Genomic DNA, 23231 nt, shown 5'->3' on the forward strand with positions numbered 1-23231 from the left:
GTACCACTACCACTTCCCAGGAGGTCACACTCACAGGAAAACCACAGGAAGAAGAGCACTAGGAGCTAACTAAAAGGCTCACGCCTCCACCCCCCCCACACATGCTGCCCACATCCCTAATATGTCCAAGTCATAGTAGTGTTACAGTATTCTTTAAAGAGAAAAAGAAAAGAGAAGAAACTTCACAGATGCTAAAGGGTCTGGAGAGCAGCCACAATTGGGTGGAAAAACTCCACCCTGTGCTCTCCCCGCTGGGGCTGGGGCTTTCTTGAGAGGGGCACTGGGCCAGAACCCAGCCCCTGCCACTGGTTTCCAATAGAAGCGCTAACAGAGCTTCACTGTAGGAGCCCTTAGACAGCCTGATTGGAGCAGAGAGCTCGGAAAACATGGCTGGCCTGCATACCCACACAAGGATAAGATCATAAGCATAAAAATTCTGAAGAACTGTTCAAATAAATCCACTAAGAAGTTGGTCTTAGCTAACAAGTGCTGTTCAAACTCTAACTTTCCGCCCACATACACACATGGCAGCAACTGTGTTGGCAACAACTGCCACAAAAGTTAGCCCTTCCATTAAAAACTGAATGAAAGCAAAGTTACTTAGGTGCACTTTTGAAAAAATACTCACTTCTTCAAATGCTCCTCCTTTCTCACCCCAAACTACAAGATCATTTTATCCAGTTTTCAAGTACAGCTATATGTTTCAAAACAAGCCACTGAGCTGAGGGTACATACACCACTGCATTCATTTCTTTAAACTCCAATTCAAATGACAAAAAAGTATATATAACTTTTTCCTTGAAAAGATTAGTACAATTGTGTCAAAAATAAAATATTCATAACAGCTACAACCCCTTCACTTGGCATATTAAAAACAAGAAAATAGCTCTTCAGATACTTCTTCCTCTTCCTGTTCTCTACCCCTGAGAGAACATCTCAGAGTTAGGGGGTCATCCTGATATGGAGCGTGAGAGCTGGAGTGGGGTGAGGAGATCTCCATGTGTAGAGGCAGCCCAGCGTGGAGTGGGGACCTGGAGACCATTCAAGTTCATGGTGGCAGTGTGGCAATGGGTATCAGAGCCTGAGCAGGGCAAGGAGGGTGTCCATGCAAAGAGGCAGTCTAGCATTTGGTATCAGAGCCCAAGGGATGAAGCAGGGATGTACTGCAAGGTTGGCTACATATACAGGGACCGAAATTTCTCACTGTCATTGAAGGCAGTTTTACAAACACAGAAAAATGAAGTGAACAAATCCTTTAGAGGGTAGGAATGAAACTGAAAGTATCAGTGTAAACTCAAGGATATATATAGTAACATGCAGAAATAAATATAAAATGTGTTTTTGTGTGTGGCTTTTTGCACGTGTATATCAACATTAGTGTGTTAGTACGTACATATATACATTCAAATACTCTCCAGCTCTGTCCACTGAGAGTCCTGGAGAGGTACCCACTTAATAGGAACAGACACAGATCTTGTCTTCTGAAGATCATTCTCTACTAAAAGAAACCAGATACCCTAAGGAAATGGTTTCTTCAAGACTAGGACAGGAAATTTTCAAGGTGACCCTAGAACATCTTTTTGTATCAGAAAGGAAATGCTCAAAGAGCGATGGGGACATGCTAAAATGACAGGTGAGGTGGCTTGAGGAGACTTTAAGCATAAAAATAAATGTTACAACAGATTATAACCCACTGAATTAAAATGAAACCATGAGTCTGTACTAGTATGAATAAATAAACTGACATTTTCATACTGATTTATTTACATCACTTCAAAGTATCTCCCTACAAAATACTTATTAATTGCAAAGGGAAAATGTGAAAGTCTACAATGGAGAAGACTGGCAGAGACCACCTTAATCGGCTGATCAAAAAGAAATCATTATCAGTAATGGGACAAATCAAAATCATAACCACCTGTCATAACCACATGATAGGACACAGAATAACCCTGACCCTAACCCTAACCTGATAGAACACAGAATACAACAGCACTTCTGTGATGTTTCTGTTAAAGATGGATAACAATCTAGTTATGAGGATATATCAACAAACCCAAATAAAAGGGCATTCCACAAAATAACTAACCTGTAATCTTCAAAAGTATCAAAGTCACAGAAAGTGTGTGTAACTGTCCCAGTCTCAAAATTAAACAGATGCACCAAATAAAGGCCACATGTGAGTCTGAACTGAACTCTTCTGCCATAAAAAACTTTATGGGGACCACTGGTTAAAACTGAACGGGGTCTGAGACTTAGACGGTAGAAATATATACATATGTAAATATGGAGAAAAATATCCCTATTTGTAAGAAAATACATTTAAAGTGTTTTGGGTTGATGGGCATCAGGGGACCAATTTACTCTCCAGAAGTTCTTTGTACTAGTCAAATTATTCCCCCCAAATAAGTTGATTTTAGCCAACAAGTGCTGTATTTCATACTGTATTTGCAACAATTCTTTAAGTTTGCGGTTGTTTCAAATGTTTAAAGATTTGTCTTTAGAAAGGAGAATGATGGCTTTAAATCATACATTTAATCCAAACATATAAAGAGTGTCTACTAACTGGTTCTGAGAGCTCGTGCTACTCTTTTAGGATAGGGAAAAGAGAAACGTGAGAAGCTTATCATTTGTGTGGCCCATTCTAATTTTAGCAGACTTTGAGGCTGTCCTTGAACTCTAGCCTCGCTTCTTCGTTCAGAATGGAACCTCCCACCATGCTCGCTCCAAGTTCAGATCACAGAGCTAGACCTGACCTGACACATCAACCAAATTCCCCCTCCATCCCCCCTTCACTGTACAAATGAGGATACTGAGGCCCCAGAGAGACCAAGAGTTAGAGGCAACACCTACAATGCCCAACTTTAAACTCAAGGGAAAAGAAAAAAAAATGACAAACTATAAAATGCAAAAACATAAAACTTTTAAGTCTGAAAACTCTTCCCAGCAACTGAAAGATCTCATGTGGGAGGACTTGTCAAATGCCACTACCTAAAACCTTTGAGATTTGAGGAAACAACTCACAGACCCTAAAAATGTCCTCTATAATAATAATTAACATTGTACATCTATAAAGGCTCACAATTAGTGCTCGAAATCATGCTCAGCATTTCACATAATTTTATTTAATCCTCATGACTCTTTGAGGTAGAAACTGTTATCATCCCTCTTTTACTGTTGAGGATTAAGGATTAGAGTCATTATGTAACTCACTTAAGGTCAGAAAGTTTCAGACAGAAGACCCAGCATTGAACCCACAAAGGTCTGCTTCCAAAACCTTGGCTCTTAACTGCTCGGGCCCACCCCTGGGCGCCTAACCTGCTCACCTCAGTTCTACAGGCCGGCTTGTGATTTAACTGATACTACTCTATGGGGACTGGTGTCAAATGGGAATGACCCTCTACATTCCCCATCTGGACTAACAGCCAAGATCAGGGTTTCTCAAAACGTGATTTGCTAAAAACAAGCACTTCCAAATGTGGCTATTAGAAAAAAATAATATATGAAAAAACCTAAATTACCCAAACTGATAAACAGTTTACAGCACAATCTCAGATCCTTTAATATATTAACATGCAGTGTGGAGCTCTAAGAGTCTGCAACGATGACAAACTTATCAAGACAGAAACTTTTGTCATGGAGCAAAGCTAGCAAAAGGCAGGTCCCAGGCCTTAACCCAATAATAAGTCTTGGTGCATTAAAAAAATGCTAAATAGTGTAGCAGCATTTGTGTGTGTGTTTTAATAGAATACTGAACCATTTCAGAGCAAGAACATTTTATATCAAATGACTAAAATAATTTCACTTTTTCTCTCACAATCTCAATTCAAACACTTATTCTATATATTGTAAATGTACTGCCAAGAAACACTCAAAGAAAATAAAAATGAAATGCAAAATTAAGTAGGAAAGGAAATACATACCATTCAAGACAGAAATTGGTCTAACCTAATACTAGTAAAAAAAATAGCTTTGTATCTTGGGTTACAACTTTAAAAAGAAGTAACTAGAGGTCATGATTTAATTTTAAAATAACCTGTACCTTCTTTTATGTCAGTTTTTACAAACCCAGGTTTCCCTTCCTGATGAAAAATTAGTTACAACCTGGGAAACAAATTCTATAAAGGTCCTTTCGTAGCTCTGATTAACCACCTCCCAGCAGTGCTAAGATGGCCTGAGAGCCACTGCTTCACCAAGGCAACTTGATAACATAGCAAGTTTCTTAGCAACACGGTAGTCACAGTAACCATTCACCATGGTATTAGAATTAGGTTACCCATGTGGGTTGAGGCCAAAGGAATAATTTAAATTCGTTAAATCTATAGGCCCAAGGTAACAAGAAAAGCACAAATTTTGTTAATGCCACTTGTGATTCCCCTACAAAACTAAGTTCTTATGTGACTCTTCAGTGCTAAACTAGACGAATAGATATTTATAGAAACATAATTCCAAATTCTAAATCAATCCTTAATGCTCTTAATACTTTTAGAAATTTGAAGCTAGACATATGACTTGTGCCACAATTAGATTCTTTTCAATAGCGTATTTTCACCAACAGACTTAACAGTACCCTGTATAATTTTGATGATAAGATGATTTTATAGAAGCAGTAAGTTATAATCCAAAGACAGAAAAAACACACCTTTGGAGTAGGTATGAAAGAATTCTTAAATTCCATTTAACAAACAAATGACAAAAAAATCACAATGATTTCCAATTCATTAAAAACACCTATTAAACAAGTGATAATTTGCTTTTAAAGTCAAATATTTATGTAACCATTTGCTCACATATTACAGAAGTTAATAAATGTTCTATATATAAAAATAAGCAAATTCAGAATTTACATGAATACCACTTGCCAAAATCTACAGCAGTGTCTGTGTTGGGGAAAATGTATTTAAAATTATAATCAAGAGTTAGATGAGCTATTTAATTTTATAGTACTTACAACCCCAGTGATTTCCATTGTTATCCCAAACTAATTCATGAAAACTGGATGTTTTTCATAAATTTCACATTAGGAATTTCTCAGTCTCATCCCTCCCACTGAAAGAATATTCCAAAAGAAACAAGCCTGAATATCAAATGTGACTATTATCTATCTATAATAGCAACATGTAATCTCATTCATAATTGTGTAGAACGGGTTCATGTCATATTTCACATGACAGGTAAGCTCATCTAAGACAAGAATCACACATTTACATTTTTGTAGCTCTCAGTGTACCTACTGGGGTACCTGGCAAACAGCAGAACCTCACTAATGGCAGCTGGTTGAACAAATGCATGAATCAGTACTATTCTACGACAGCATAACTGTTAATACAATTTTACAAATTTTGTTTGCTCACCCATTATTAACATATTTATTTTTTTCTATTCATCTTTCTGTGTGGGCACTTCAGTTATTATGAAGATGATTCAAGTTTTGATAAACTTTATTGATCTTCCTTTGATGACGACACCTTGGCTTATTAGCTTCTTCATAAAGGCACATTTCTAGACATCAAAAACACCTTCCTTTCCAACAAAGGGTGCCAGCATGAGAAGGAAGAAGACACCAGGCCAAGTAAACCCAGACTAAATCCAGGTGTCCCAAATCCCAGATGACACCCAGCAGTGGTGGAGGAAGGCAGAGCGTCCACCAGCCAGCAACCAAGTGCTATGGAGCATGTGGAGCAGGAATAACACCACGTACAACATCATGAAGGAGGAAAAATGAATGGGAGCTACGAGCCAAAGCAAAAGGCCATTCAAAATCACTGGCCTACTAAAAATCAAGTAATATGACCCCCCTACATTTGAAAAGTATTCTACAGTACCTTTTAATATACTTGAGACTAACAACCTAAACATCATGAAAAAACACATGCAGTACAAGTGAAAAATAGGGTGAGATTTAAAGAAAAGGAAGAGGACAGACAGGAGAGAGGCTGGGACCTGATACTTAAGCGGTAACAAGGCTGCAGACTGGGAGGGGGAGGGGGGCAGAATGAGGAAGAAACAGACAATCACAAGCTTACACTTAAAGACATTCGCTATTTGCAGATAAACTATCTTCTTGATCTTGAGACTCTAGATAACGAACTCTTTCAGGTAACTATCAGAACTCGTGTTTCCAATTTGCAATAAATTGCATCTGGTACACCCAACCGTGCTCAACCGTGATGGACAATAATTCATAATTCCAGAGCTCTGCGATAAATCCAGGTTACTGAAGTAAGTACACTGGAGGCTACAGGCTCTTCTTAGAGGAAATCACCAAAATTAAGATGAGAGGTCAGAAATCATCATGCCCTGTAACTGCAGATCATGACAGTTATCAAGGAGATAAGTGATCTATAGAATTCATCCTTCCTAAATAACACGTGTGAGTATATCCAACAACAGAAAGGCAGATTACTGAATTGTTACTAATACTTATAAAACAGCCTCTGAGCTTGATCACCAACCCTTACCTCCATCTTCCCATATAAGCTTAAAATCAGTTTCCGATTCTGTGAAAGAATCAGATTGTTGTGGGGAGAAACAGCAGAGCTGGAACAGAGATGTCACATGTACCACCTCTGACTCCATCCTAAGGCCATGGCAGACACCATTAAACAGCGCACATTTCCCATTGAGTCCAGAGGCTGTTTCTGGATCCTGCACAGGGCGCTCCAGTCAGCCACAACTGATTGGTTGAGAGCTGGCAGGAGAGTTGAAACCTCATTTTCCTTGCTGCAAAACAGCCAGTATTTGAAGTTAGACAAGAATCTGAAACCTAGATCCAACACTTGAACAGTTTGCTTAAACTCTGGAAAATTCAGGCCTTCCAACATCTAGAATGTGGATGATGAAAACAATGGCAACAATACTATCAGCTCTTGTGGCATTAATGTTGATGACTGAGATTAAGAGTAAAATATATCCAGCACAAAGCTAATGTTTAATATATATGAAGTTCTTCTAAGACCCTCCCACTGCCCCAAAAATATACACTGGTTGAAATCAACAACATTACATACACCAAATACTGACACAAGAGAGAGTGACTTTGTGAGTTTAAGAATGAGGACAAAGACTAGTTAAAAACAATACACACATGCACGCATGCACCACACAGCAGAAAACTCAGGGAGATGAGGCAGAAAGGACCCAGGCTCCAATCATCAAAGCTGTGTGACCCTGGGCAAATTACGTGGTTTCTCTGAGCCTCAGTCTTTTCATCTACGGTACAACTATATGATCTTATAAGTGAAATGAGATGATATGTAAAGGTAGTTTCAAGGTCAATGTTTTATTTAACCAGAGACACAATGGTTATTAAACCACAATAAAATTATTTTTAAATATTTATTCATCAACCTTCCCCCTCCAGATGTTACACTAAATAAACTAATCCATTATGGTTTAGTTAATCTATCCATTAAAGCCTATTAACATTTACAAGGATAAAAGTTACAAATTAACTACAGAAAGAAAGGAATTTCATGACAAATGCTGTGTGAAACAGGCCAAAATCAGTAAGCATTTCCACCTCACCCTCTGATAACTCCCATAGCTTCTGAGCAATTTGTAGAGCCTTTACTAAGAAGGTTACATTTGATACTGTATTTAAAAGTCAGTAACAGGACCCTTCAATCTCAGTTCCAAGGCGTTTCTGACTTGCCATCATTCCCCGCACCTCATGCTCATTGCCCTTCCTTCTGCTCAGTTCAGTCCCGTTTGAGGCCACACACCTTATCAAGCACCCCGAGTAGGCTGGACTCACAAGAGAGAAACTGCTCTCACAAGGCTCCAGTGTGAGAGAGAAATGGTTTAGCATGGCAGACCTGAAGCCATGCTGCTGTGGCAGAGTTCCAATTCCCTCTCGGGCTAGCTCTGTGAGCTTGGTCAGGATTGCCTAACTTTACTGAGCTTCCGTTTCCCCATTTGTACAACAGGAATAAAGACAGTACACTGCAAAGACACAATAAGCAACTAGTAAATGTTAGCTGCTGGTGTTTGAAAATAATAAAAGATCACAAAATAGTTCCCTGATATTTCCCCATTCCAAACAATGTAAGAAACATGACTGTATATTGTGATTTTAAACAAAACAATCAAATTTATTTAAAACACTGGTTTTATGGGGGAGGGGGGGCCCTATCATTTATTTGATTTAAGAAGTGCTATTTGTACTTCAAAAATGGAACAGATTTCCTCGTTGCCATGGTGAGCACCTGTTGAGATGGGAACACCTCTGTCATAGAAAATTTAAAATGGAAAGCAGTTAATTCCCAATGAAGGGTGATGCAGGAGATACCAGCAGAAAGAAGGCTGGAGATGCGATAAGGTGTCTTCTAACAAAGCTGCCTGAAGTAGAAATCTTTTTATCACATTGTGAAAAATAAGATTGTTTAAATGAAAATATTTTATTTGAACACTTTTTACATTTTTCCCCTCTAAAAGCACCATGGTAGAAAGCAAATTATGTTTTACAAATAAGAGTTATAAATATCTCGTCTGGCCGGGCATGGCTCAGCGGTCAACCTAGGATCCAGGCGATTGGGGTTCGATTCCCGGTCAGGGCACATGCCCGGGTTGCGGGCTCGATCAATGACTCTCTCTCATCATTGATGTTTCTATCTCTCTCTCCCTCTCCTTTCCTCTCCCTGAAATCAATAAAGATATATTAAAAAAAAAATTATAAATATCTCATTATTATGATTAAAATTTACAAGTTCATTGTTCCTTGACCATTAAAGAAAATTTAAAATGCTTCCCTTTCTGCTGATATGGTTCATCCCCAGGGCCCTTGTTCCAGTAGTAGGGTAAACACCTTGGCAGTGATAAAACAAGAGCAAACAAAATAAAATTATGTAATTGAGTACAAAATTGTACAATGCAGTCTAAAATGCTGCAAGGGAGTTAAGATACCTGAGGTGTGAAGAAGGAATGTGATAAGAGCTTCACATTTTAAGGAGAGGGTATGAAATCTAAAAGAAAGGCCAGAAGGCAAAACGTGCTCAGCACAGTTCACAGGCTTGAAACCTTTCCAACTTAGATTCAGTACTACCACTCTAAATATGAAAACCCAAGGGGAAACTTTCTTTGTTGCAATAGTACCACTTCTTAATGATGCTTACAAAATAAAATAAAAATTTTATTTTTAGCTTAAAAATAAAAATGAGAGTTTTATTATAACTCAACATATATTCCTGTGGCTGAATTCTAATGAACAACAATACAAGTAAAGAGGCAATATGCTTTCAGGTAAAAAATTCATTGAAGTTGGTTAAAAAGTTTTAGAAATAACTGAAGTAATGATGTCTGAAATGTTTCCTTTTTCAATTATACAGTCTCTAGAACAGATCTATAATTCATGTATTAGAATAACCATTCCTCCAACATTTACTGAGTGCCCAAGTGCCAGGAATTGCTTTGAGTGACATGCAGGTGAACAAGACACCCAACATTCCTACTCCCATGAAGCTCACCTTGTTGGCTGGGCTAGTGAGAGTGGTCAAATTGTCAAAAACTAATAAAGTAGTTCTGTGACATATCATGACTACCCAAATAAGCAGAATTCAGGTACTGTTTTCACCTAAAACAATTCCATTTATTTTTCAAAACAAATAGGATTTTTTATAATAGAATTTTAAGGTACTGCTCTAAAACATACTATACAGACACTTAAAAAGAAGGAAGTTCTACAAACGTTTTAGGCAGATAAATATACACATACCTAACCTTTTCACTAAGATATGGGGGGGAAAAGTCAACCCAGCATTTCTACTTTTTTACCATACATCTGGAGAAGCAACTATACTTGAAATACTTTTCAGAAGCAAGCCAAGTTGTTTGTGCGACAACCAAGCTTGCAATAAAACTAGTGCTAATTTAGATGAACTCATAAGTATATCACTCATCTTAAACAATAATGAAGACAAGATTTTATAATAGTTCCCTAGCCCAGCTGGGCGTGGCTCAGCGGTTGAGCATCAACCTACAATCCAGGAGATCGCAGTTCCATTCCCGGTCAGGGCACATGCCCAGGTTGTGCGGTCTCGATCCCCAGTTTGGGGCATGCAGGAAGCAGTCAATCAATGATGACTCTCTCATCATTGATGTTTTAACTCTCTCTCCATCTCCCTTTCTCTCTCTGAAATCAATTAAAACAACAACAATAAAACATATATAATAGTTCCCTACTTCCAGCTACTATAAAAAACAAGTTAAATCATGTTGTCAATGACAACTTTGACTTGGAAACTCAAGTCACAGAAACAGTGGGCCATTTAATCCATGGTGGCTGTTGATGATGACATTGAAAAGCCAAGTGAGGTGCTTGTAATGAAGAAAGTATTATTTATACTATAGCTTACAGAAGGTATGAGAGAAGACAGAGCGGGGGGGTGGGGGGGCGGCGGGGGTTGAGATGGAAAACCTTCAACCCCAACCTCTCCTCACCACCTCATCTGTTAAAGACAAAGCAAAGAAAGGGGAGGCACTAAATAAGGACCCTTAGAATTTCCATTATTCGCCTTCCATTTGCTTCATTTTCTTATATTGACACAGGATTTGTAAACTAGGAATAAAAATAGCATAATGATAAGGCACTAGAAACCAGGAATCTGGGGATATGGCATGTGCATCTTTCCCCTCCATCAAGTTTATGTACTTTGTCAGGCCTTTCCAAGACTGTGGGGGTCTGTCAATGAGTCTGGGGTGGTTTTCTGGGGAGTCGCCCATAACTGTGTCCTACCTGTAAATCTTTAAATTCACAATTGAACTAATAAAACAAGGATTTCAGATGCTTTTAAAAGGACTTCGCCATAAATCTCAAATCCCAAATTGGAGTTTTTACAAAGTATTATCATGGAGGTGAGGAAAAAAACATATGCAATCCCAAATTTTATTTAGACATCAAAAAGAAACAGATAATAGTGTATGAACTCACTTACTTACTTTTTCCAGTTTTCATAAACTAAAAAACTATAGTAAACAGAGCATCATAGAGAAAAAAAGTTCCACTGTTGGAGGAGGGGAGTGATGAAAGTAATTCTCTTAAGGCTTATTCATGGAAATTCTTTAAGTTTCCCAACTTCTGAAAGCCTTACTTCAGTTTTCATCCTAATCTTCATCTAGCCTCTCTCACTTCAGATGTTTGTAACATCTACAATCATCTTTTTGTCAATTATATTTGCTCTCCTTTTTATTTTGCCTGGTCTTTTTAAATCTTAGTCTCCAAAAGGAGTGATAGCTTCCAAGAGCTAGCAATTCAGTAAGACTTCAATACATACTTACTGTATTGAATAGTTGAGAAAAGGCAAAAAAGGTACACAATCTACTTAAATTAGTACAGGAGAAGTATTTCCTTGTAATTAAAAAACACAGCAAATACTTTAGACTAATTATTTTCCTTAGTAAGGAACTAAATTACCAATTTTGCAGAATCTATTGGCCTGTTTTCTGGCAACAGTAGTTAAATTTTCCTGTAACTATGACAAACATATTCTAAATAAAATGATACAAGGTAAGATGACATATTGCAAATAGAGGGGAATTCAGTTTTGTTCATTAGTTTCTAAAATCAAAACATTTCCTCTAAAATCTCAATAAACAGATTTCTGTGAAAGAACTAACACAATCATTAATCAGTTGAAAATGGGGTAAATATGTTCTGTAGAAGAACTGAATGTCTCTGGTATTTCCAAAATAAGAATGTGAGTAACTAAAACAGAAATGCTCTGGTTTACACGGCACAAATAATCTTTCAAAGGTGAGGGTTTCCAAAGGATTAGGTGTCTTCCATATCTACCTGCATTGCTTGTTTCTAATCAATTTCTAGGCTATCAGGCCAAACAATGGGTATGGTGAGAAGATGACAAGGGGTCAAAAAGAGGCCAGAATATTTTTTAAGTCTACTTGGTAGGGAAAAAATGGGAAATCCTTTCTCCAACCTTTTATAAATGAAAAGGCTGTATGCCATTTGCAAGACCTTATAAACTTGACAGAACCTACCAGAGAAGAACCAAACCAAGTGGACAATGGAGCTGAGATGGTCATCTGTGCTAGATCAAGGTTCATGACAGTAATCACTGACTGAAATGCACAACCTCAAAATAGCAAATAGTAATGACTTGTCTACTCTCCTGAAAAAAATTTTACAGATAATTTTTTAGCATTTGGACACCAATTTCCAGAACAGTCACAACATTCATTCTTAATATTTAAATTTTGAATTTTTTTGTTTCTTTACTTCTGAATCTTAAAATATTCATTTGTGGTAATTATCAAAGGGATAAAAGAGAAACATCTGCTAATTAGCACTTCGTGGTAAAAGACCTTTAAAACAGTATTTCCTGCAGAAAAGGAAAGCTCCAGAAGAAAACTCCTCACAACTGTTATCAGAAAGACTGGTACTGTAACAGTAATAATTCTTGTAGGTCCTCCCAACATTGAAACCTTAGCCTCCTTCACATATACCTCTGGCTGATCACACTCCCCTGTGTACACAAACAATTAGCCTTTCCAGTCAGGCCATTTGTCAATAAAACCACCATTTCAATTAAGATTTGAAACTTTATAGCTCTTGGATTTGGGTTGTTTGGTGTGTTAAGTCTGATTTTTTTTTTTCTTGCCCTTTCTTTATACTGTCCTAAGCTACTAAACAGAACCAATAACTAGAAAACTATCTCATATATTTTTAAGTTGCATCAGAAAGCATACTCCCTGCATCCCTTTTAGCCAGTATTTTCTTCATGACTATTACTACCTCTGAAATTATATGCTTATTTGTTTAATTCTTTACTGTCTATTTCCTCCCAACTCTGTTTGCTCCATTTGCTGCCATCTTCTTAACACAGAGAAACACACATGACATCATCAGTGCTCATTAATATGAGGTGAATAATAAAAATAAAATAATAATGCAAGAGGCAGCAGAACAGAGGCTAAAAGTCAGGGCTTTGAGGTGAATTGAGACCTACGTTCAAATCTCCATTTCATCCATTAATAGCTATTTGACTTTGGGTGAATTACATATATTTTCTAAACTTCTATTTCTTCATTTGTATTTTATATAACAGCAGTAACAGCAGCTATCTCATAAAGTGATTAGGAGGATCAGATGGTTATACACCTAGCCATGTACCTAGTACACAGTAATAATGAATAAAATTAGCTAGTAATATTAATGCAAGTAACTATGCCAAAACTTTGGGGAGGGGAGGGGAAAGGAGGGGACGATGACAAGAAATCTCTGGTCTCAATGTGACTGGTTGAAATACTGGAAAGTTATCAGACCTATCAGACAAAGGGACTTGAGCTTTCCTAAAGTGGAAGGGAAGCTGAATGAAGAAGGAAGATAATACATCTCTCCTACAGTTTTTAATAATTTTATAATGTAGCTGAATTCAGCAATACTTCAAAGGGCTATCAGTCAAGGAGAATAAAATAGACCAGGCAGATAAACTGCTAAGAGTAGCAAAACCTGGATAAATGAAAACATGAAATGCCACTGAAGACTAAAGGAAATGTAATGTTATCCAAAGATAAAACATAGATTGCATTTTCTTGTAAAGCAAACAGGCAGTGAGACCTGTAAGCAACTTAACTGTATTTCAACAACAGCCACGAGTGGGTTAAAGTGACACACATTCTAACAAAGTTCTTTCTCTAAGATGCATGCTGGACATATAATTAAGCAAACTGCTTTAATGACACAGAACAAAAGAGAAATAAAAATCAGAGTCTTTTAATATATTTGTAAAGTAAAGGAAAAATTCTGGGTTTTAGTACACAGTAATTATAAACCTCTGGAAATGAAATCAAGAGCAAGAGGGCGATTTGTATTTCCTATTTTATCAGAAATTTAAATTTTGTATAACAAAATGTGTTTTAAAATAATCAAATGTAAAAGCTATCAGACAGAAATTCTGCCTCACTAATCAGAAAGTCTCACTTCTTAAAGAGCACAAAGCAGCACAAGGATGACCTGGATCTGTCCACACAAATTCCAAAGAGCAACCGCCCAGGGGCTTCTTATTTCTTATATTTAGAATCTTCCTGTCACAAAAACTGAGAGCAATCTAGAATACTCATCTTTTAGCTTGCTATATCTTGCTTTGACTTGCCAAATAGACAACACAATCAGCTTTCTGCAATTTCTCTGCAGTCAGTGTGGCAAAAGGGTGGGGTCTTGGAGCAGAAAGCTTATTATAACACTCAAGAGTTCCTTTTTTAACCCTTTTTTAAACTAATGAGATACTTACTCTCTATTTCTCATTCACATACCTAAAGTTTGTTACATCCTGTCAACAAATAAACATTCTACTATAAAGACACTTAAAAATTACTCCAAATATCACTGCATTTTTACTTCCATTGGCATTAAAAACATGGATGATATTCTGAAAGTAGAAAAACTTTCTCAAGATTCCCTGTTGGTATCCCCTGCCATTAAATGGTTCTTAGGGCTTACATTTGGCTGCAGCTGATGAGCACTGATGCAAAGGCGAATCACACCCTGCCACTGACTGCTCATCTTGTCAGTGCCTTAGGCATGAGTGTATCCAGCACAACTGCCAGGCCTCTGCCTGGTCTGACACACTGGATAGGGAGGGGGCCACAACCTGCAAGGTGTCCATCCTTGGTTCCCACATAACAGGGAAAGCCCAGGAAGCTCTGAGCCTAAGTGTCTCTCAGCGTCTGGCACATACATCCACTGCATTGCCCAGACCTCCGGTCAGGTGACTCTGACTCAACCTTCTGAGCCAGCTCTCCAGCTGCTGGTGTAAAAAGACCATGGACAGTCAGTCTCCAGCCTGAATCCCATTTCCTGACCCTAACCTTCCTGTAACCACACTAGCTCCTTGAGTTGTTTTCCTCCACTAAGCCCAGATTCTGCTTGCTGCTTTTCTGGTCCTGTTGTCAAAGGATTTCACCCAACCTGCCTTGCTGATTCTGGTGAGACAAAAGGAAGTCACTGCCACAAATACAAAAAACAACTCAATAATGAAGGGAATACACACTTAGAACTACTTCTGGTGTAGAATCCAAAGACCTGTCGGAGACCCTGCATCACTCTCAGGCCAAAGTAAGGAAAAGGCAATAATGTACAACCTTTACTTACTAAGCAGTCTGGGAAAATACTATGAAACTACCCAAGGAAATCCACTCAATGGGTGAGCAGCAATCTGTTCCCCTCTTAGAGGCTTCAGTACTCTCCTCTTTTTTAGCCTAAGGAGGGGGTATTTCTATCTTTAAAGAAGGCACGCCAACACTCTACTTGACCACTGAAAGTCAATTCCAAAGGCATATCTTTAAACATCAAATGAACAGATCTGCTTACAATGCCTATACCATTTCAAATCCTATTTTTAGGGCTTATTCTGATAAAGATTCAAAATCAATTAGAGATTATCTTTATTATGAAAACCAGTGTCTCTCAAGTCTGAGTGGAAAGGTCATCTTTATTCATAATGGCTTCCCTTATTATATTTTTTTCTCCCTGACCTAAACCATAGCCTCCAAATAATCCCAGTTTTTCCTGCCTCTGAGGAGACTGAAACAGCATCTAGGAGATCCCTCCCAAATTTAACATACAATTAATCTGTAAGTAGTACCAGTTGTACAGCTGGTTCCAAAAATTCAGGCATATTTTACCATTACTCTATAGGTTCCTATTTATATGTGCATGTACCCTCCCAAAGTTGTTGCCTGTTCTGCCTGTGTGGCCATTTCTCTTAATAGCACTAGATTCCCACACCAACTATAAACCTGCTTTGACCTCTCCCACACCCTCATATCCCATTAGTTAGACGCTGAGATCTGTCTGTTCTGCCTCCATTCCCACAGCAACTAACACAAGGCTTTGTATACAGAGGCATGCAAATATTTGTTACATAAATGAATAAACTAAATGATTACAACTTATTCTGAGTTTTATTTACACACACACACACACACACACACACGCACACAGCATGGCTTCTGCCTTCAGGGAACCATGTGTTGTACCTAAAGACCACAGCACATACTTAGAGTTGAATTATTAAGGCTCTCAAACTGTGGTGAGCCCAAAGATCACTTTGGAGGCTTGTTAAAATACAATTCCAGAGCCTGACTTCCAGAGATTCATCCTCAATAGGTCTGCTAGAGGTTAGGATTCTAAATTTTTACCAAACACCCAGGAGATGCACATTTAGGAATTGTCATCCAGCTAGATGGGCAGCAGAAGCACAACTACAGCCAAGAGACAACACTGCCTGTCCATACCCACTACCATGTGCTTCAGAGAAGACACGTTTGCTTTGCCTGTGATCCCACTAAGTCCAAGGAACAAGTGCAATCAAAATATGCCCATGTGAAGAGAGGAGGAGAAAGAGAAGTATTTCCATGAGTCACTAGGTCAGAACGGAGCCAGTTAGGGTCACCCCAAAACTACAGATGGCAACTGTGGAATGTTAAACCCAAGAGGTCATTCAGTCACTCCCCTCACCAGACAGCTGAGAAAACTAAGGCACAGGAGATAAAACTACCTGTCTAAACTTACAGTCAGGGAATATATATATGTTGCTGCCAGGAAGAGTATGGCCCAAAATTCAGGTATCCCACCCAGTTCATTCCATCTCCCCTGTATATATGAATGTAATATGGATGCTTTACTTTGAGGCAGTTAATTTCTGCACCTTAATCCTTATTTATCTTGATCACAATCGCTATTTTTATGAGATTCCATGGCCCACTGGGAACTACAGAATAGCAAAATATAGAGTAAACCACTTCAAAACTACACATTCCAAAGACAAACCAATTTTCTGGTCAAGCACTAATATTTATGGTAGTATTATTTAATCACAAGGCAGAAATATGAAAATAAAAAAATACTAGCGCTTACCTGTTGGGTGTGTAAGGGAGAGGAACCGAAGGGAGCAATGTGGAAGTAAAGACCCTAAGGTTTTCAGAATGTGGCACAGGCTTTTTATCCACAAACCACCCTAGGCTTCTTCCAATTTTCTTTTACCTGTGAACTTCTACTATTACTTGCATTTTTTAATCCCTTTCACCATCACTCTTTCCCGATATCTCTGGTTCCAAGACATAATAAAATGACAAGAATGTGGAATTGCAGGGACATCCCAGCTCACAGAGTGTCTTCACACATCAAGCTTTTGTTGCTTTTCTTTCTCTCCCATTTTCCCTGTTCTTCCACAGCTACAGCCTTGACCCCTGCAACACTTTAGACAAGCTCGTTAACTCTTATCAATCTGTGCCTTACCATCAAAAAAGCAAGTGAACACTGATTTGAAAGTTTTATTGAAAAGTTCATGGGCAGTTTTAAGTAAAACTTCTGATCCTCTCTTCCCACATGGCTTTAAAAAGTCAATATATCAGCTTTCAGGTGACCATGCAGTCAGCTTCCTACAAATGTCTCCTAGGCCTTACATTCACACAGCGGTATGTATCATGCCAAACGATTTTGCCTAGGATTTTGGTCTGCCTGGTTTCCATGGGTGGTCTGCCTGGTTTCCATGGGTCAGCATTCTGACTATACCAGCCCATTGCCTTAGCTTCTGCCTGCCTCCCCTACCCAATCCCATCCCTACTGGTTATGACCATCCACAACTGGCAAGTCAGAATGGACAGAGGCTGAGAGCCTGGGCTTCAGATTCAGAAAGATCAGAGTTCAAGTGCAGCTCCATCAGGACTAGTTGTGTGGTCCTAAGCAAGTTACCTAGCCCTTCTGAACCTCAATTTGCCCCTGTGCAAAACATGGGAGTGATAAAAATTGTACCTTCCTCAGGGCTATTAGGAAAAGTGTATTGTATAAGTAAATTAAGTATAGCACATAATTAGCTTTCAAGACCCCAGTTTTTCACCCCTATTTCCAAGACAGAAGAGATGTTTGGAAACCCCTTCCCTGAGCTACCACATTGACACACCCCTGCTATCCAAAAGCAAAGTTTCACAATCTACAAATTCAAACTTCAAAAGGCTGCAACTTCTAGTGCAAGTAGCTCTTAAAGTATAAAGTGCAAAAGAAATGCCCAAGGAGTCTGCTAAAATGCAGATTCTCAGATCCTTGTCCTCAGAGATTCTGATTTAGGAGACAAAGGATTAGGCCCAGGAATCTGAATATTTAACAGGCAATGCAGATCATTCAGAAAAGTAACATCAGCCACACTTTAATAAACAGGGAATTTCAGATGGATGTGTGGTTCCTACAGCCTTTTCCAACTTCAAAGCACTCTCACGTGATCTCACTTGACCATGATCATCCAGGGGAAGAATTCTAAAGGGAGACTCCAAAATCATCTCTCATCACTGGATCCTCCCTCATCTTCCCCACAAAATCGACAGTTAAGGCTAAGTTTTCTAACCCAATTCAGATTATTATTATTTGGCTCCTATTTAAAGGCAACTAAAAAAAAAAAAAAAAAAGCTCTTGAATACAAACAATAAGTTGAGTTAGTCCATGGAAGACTAAGCCTCTTAAAATACCAAAACTTCAAATGGAAATCTCACTAGAAACCACCACATCCTCAGAATTCTTGTGTCCACTTCTTGTAGTTTTTCAGCCTTGTTACTAAACCTCTCTGCTAGCTCCCCTTCCTTAAAATTTGCTGTTTTTAATTTCATCTGGTCTGAGAAACCAAAAGCTTCAGTGGAACCACAATAAACTATATAACACCCAGGTTAGTGAGGGAACGAAGGACTCTTCCATGAATCCAGTGCACATGTGTTCTAGTGTTGATTTGTCTGAAATGATTGACTAACCAAAGGCCTTTCAACCAATTACCTGGCTTGGCATTGCTTTGGGAATTGAACACAGGATTGTGTTCCCTTAACCAAAATTTCAGCCAGGTAGGGCATGAATACCTATATTAAGCTCTCAATTGATGGGGGGGAAATTTCATATTCTGTGCAGACATTTAATATTCAAAAGAGGAACAAAAAACAGGGTTATAAAAATTGTATAAATAAAACTATTTGGTATTAGAAGAGTTTTCATTTCCATCCCCTCAGTGCAGACAAGAATATTAGAGCAGAATTTTACAGCTCTACCAACTCTGGCCCCTCCCACGAGAAACAGTGACCCCTTGGAGAGCCCTGGCACTTCCCGTACATTCTACAAGTTTCTCACATATCACGGTAATCACGTGTTTATGTACTGGCTTTAGATTTATGGTTTTCTGTGTAGATTCCTCTCCTAGATTTATATAAACCTCTTTAAGGGAATAATCTAGGTAAAATTCATTTTATATCTTCCACACTATTCAAAATATAAAAAGAACTCAGTAAATTAGATATTTGCTAAATGAAGAAGATTTCAAGACTGTTTTTACTGCTGTTGTGGCAGCTCCATCCCAAAGTTGAACTTCCCTCAAATACACATACCCAAAATGGCCCCTTTCGATTTATCTTTCAGCAATGGAAAGGAGAAATATCTAAGTTGAGAACAAAAAAGAAAGCCAAGGATGAAAAGACTACTTAAATGCTTAGCTATAATACTTCCCCCATAGGACTGTAAAATCTTGAAGAAATCATTTAAAAGAACAGCCTGGAAGTGTTTCAGGGAAGCCCTTTCTCTACTTGGTCTCCACTCAGATCAACAAAGGCCCAAAGATGACAGGAAGACATGCAAGAAGCAGCAGCCATCATTCTCCACAGGGTTTTCCCCTGACAATTAACTAGTTTCTCCATTGCTAATCTGAGATACCTGAGAAACAAAAGCAGTATGGGGCAAGAACCTTGGAATGTCAGGTAAATTGAGAGAACACAGCAGAGAAAGCAAAGCACAAAATGAAAATGAGAGCAGCTGGAAACCCGTCTGAGAAAGCATGGCGACAGAGGAAACTAGGCCATGGGACCAGATGGGCAACAAATGGGGTGGAGGAAAGGAAGAGGAAAGGTCTCCAGAGTCCATAGATAATCAGCAATTTGGCCAAAGCATGTATGAATAATTGGGAATTAACTGTATACGCAAAAGACATCACCTCATTTACCACAGCAGCTAGATAAACACCATATTAAATCCAGTAAGAGGCCGTTTGTCCCAACCTAACTGAGACCAGGTCTTCGCCCTCCACTATGCCTTTACAGGAATCTCACTATGCCTTCCCAGGCATCCTCTCAATGTGCATAAGGCTTCTGTTTGTTTTGAAGAGGCAGATTCCACTTCTCAAGACTGAGGTTTGAATAGAACACTAACCCAGATGCTCTTCCTAAAAATCTTTCAAATCCAACCATTCAAAACATTAGCATAAAGATACTCAGGGACCAGCTGTTGCAATTAACAAATTGTTTGTATTTTCCCTTCCGTTGTCTTAAATGTACTAGAAGGAATTAAGATGAGACTGCCATTCAGATTTGGGAGTTTTAAACAGATGATTTTCCAGATATTTAGGCTAAAAACAATTGTACATTAGACTTCATGTTGTATAACTGGCTTCAATTCGTAAGACTAAACTAGGTAGGGGTCTCACCATGCAGTACAAAACAAAGCAGTCAGAAACCGTACTAGTTATGGAATAAGGTTGAGTATTGGAAACTTCTGATCTTTAAGATTTTTCCCACTAGAGAACAAGAGTAGTTTTCCCCACATATGCTCAAATGCTTTGGGTCGTAACAAGTTGAATGATGAATTCACCCTTTGACAGGGAAAATGGGAGTCATTCTGCACCTAGAGGTGTGAAAGTGCACAGTTTTCACAGCCCCACTACGAGCAGCCCACATTCCTCCAGTCTGAGGAGGTGCCCACATTCCCCCCAATGAGCATCTTTTACTGCACCCATGAATGGATTCTCAGTTCGCACAGATGAACTCGGAGTTTTCCCTGTAAATAACACATTCCTGAGTCATGCTATATCAACACTGAATGGTTCTCACTGGCAGCTCCTAACTACTCCCTTTTCAGCACTCCTGCCACAGCAATAGCCTTCTCTTCCTAAGACATGGTGAGGCTTCAAACATCTTCAACATGATTCACACAGTAGCTCAAAAATCACACATCATGTCTTCTTCTAGAAGCAATGAGTTCAAAGAACCCATCAGAATTGCAGAACCCATCAGAATTGTTTGCCTTTAGTATCTTAAACAGAGAAATCTGTACTAAGGTGTTTGGTAACCTGTGGGTTTTCATTTAAAATAGCTATAGTGAAGTTTAAGACTCTTGTAATAAAAGAATCTGTGATACAAGGCTAGGGACCACCACCAGGGAAATATCTAAAAGAAGAAACAGATAACCTTATGATAAGCAGAAAGGGGAATTCTACAGGATTCCTTGTCATTTACCCCTGAGCAAAAGTCTCATAATATTCCTCCTTTGGTTTACTGTATTTCTAACACTATACACTAATTCCAGTAAGGGGAAAGGAAAATTCCCTTAGGAAAAGTTATTAACTTTAAAAGTTTTCTATAAATGATGTTACTGGAATTTTCTCACAACAAATTAAAGAACCATTTCAATGCCCACATTATATGGATGAGAGGCATTAAAATGTAAGATTAAATACAGCTGTAGTAAAACTGACATCACTCACAATAGAATAAACCCTTAGGAACCCATTCCTAGGCTTTCCTTTCATCTTTTATTGAAGAATTTTTAAACATTAAAGAAAATAAACAGGCTCCTTACATTTAAATTGTGATAGTTTTTAAAAGCATGACTTGATAGAACAAGTGGAAAACAGAAGGCCTGGGTGATATAAATGCATATAAAAATAGATATTGAAACATCAAACCAATATGTCTAAACCTGTATTTATATTAAGCTATTTGACATGTAAGGTTTAAAAGAATCTGGGAATTCCCCAGGCAAGTTTTTGGTAATGTGTTTTTGCTGTGTTCCCATAGAGATACACCTCTTCAATACCAGTTCTACTTCATTTCTTCTCCAGGTCCAGTCAGTGATGCTACTTCCCCCACGGAACATACTGCTTTGGAACAACAACAAAAGTGATAGGATCTTTGCATTTTCCCTCATATTTGTAATATTAGACATTCCTTACTTTGTCACACACAAAAAATGCAGTAACTGTGATCTAGATAATTCTAGATTTTCCTACTTCTAAACTTAGCTATTCCTTACTTGGACACTTTAAAAATAATCCAGAAATTGAGAGCTAGGCAACTTTTGGGTTAAATTCCCACAGGAAACAAAATGTCCATTTCTAGAGATGCTTTTGGAAACATCAAATTGTAAATCCCTTAATCCACCATTTACCTATGACCAGCACCTGAAACCTGCTAAATGCTTTAGACCATTGGGTGTTTGAATCCTGATAGCACAGCATGTGTATGCAGGCACACAATGTATTCTTTTTATAAGAGGCAAAAGAGGCATGGAATGACTGGCCATGCAGCAATGGCTCTTAAAATAATAAACCTTAAAATGTTCCTAGTCAACCACAACATACCTATTTTGCTACAAACATATCTCCTTTCACAAGTCCACCTCTCAAATGCTGGCTTCCATTTATATCCCTGAGCAATGGTGCTACAACACAGGGGAGACACGGTAAAACCAGTGTACACATCTGATGTTTATAGGGGGAAACCCCACAATTGAATATTTTATTTTCAAAGTACTTTCATTATGATGTATGTATACAGCTGTTTTCGATTGGCTAATAATCAGAACTGTAACACACATGCACACTGACTCCAGACATCCTATGCCAAACTACTTGTACTCAGCTGTAAAGAACTGGAATTTTACATGTCAGGAGAGTGGCTTCTGTACTTCCCCCAACCTTGTGCCCTACACACACACACACGCACGCACGCACGCACGCACGCACACACTCTCTCTCTCTCTCTCTCTCTCTCTCTCTCTCTCCCCCCCCAACCTTGTGCCCTACACACACACACACACACACACACTCTCTCTCTCTCTCTCTCTCTCTCTCTCTCTCTCTCTCTAATACAACTGTTTTTTCCACATTCCTCTCAGGAATGCCAAAAGAATGCAATTCCTCCCTCTAAACCTCCCCCAAGCCCATCTCCACCAGTATTATGTTCCCTATTCATCCTACTATATGAAGAGAGTTTAAAAAAGATATCCCATTCTTTAAAAAAAAGAATAGAGGGGGTGGGGGAATGCTGGGCATCCCAGTTTCCAATAGCAATATGTGACACATCTACAAGGTAAAAGTGTAAATCAAGCAGAATTTTCCACTAAATGAGAAGTGTGAGTGCTAGATCAGACTCCTATAAAATGGCAGTTAACAATTTCAGAGAAGATTACTATGTGCTTT

The 23231-nt window shown here is 38.5% G+C and overlaps 1 protein-coding gene across 5 annotated transcripts in view; it reads right to left on the minus strand.

Annotated features, from left to right (window-relative positions):
- FNDC3B (fibronectin type III domain containing 3B) overlaps positions 1-23231 on the minus strand; it is a 294875-nt gene that overhangs the window by 152393 nt on the left and 119251 nt on the right. The window lies entirely within an intron of this gene.

Source organism: Miniopterus natalensis, chromosome 6 (genome assembly GCF_054644295.1).
Source record: "Miniopterus natalensis isolate mMinNat1 chromosome 6, mMinNat1.hap1, whole genome shotgun sequence".
NCBI classification, from domain to species: Eukaryota; Metazoa; Chordata; class Mammalia; order Chiroptera; family Miniopteridae; genus Miniopterus; species Miniopterus natalensis.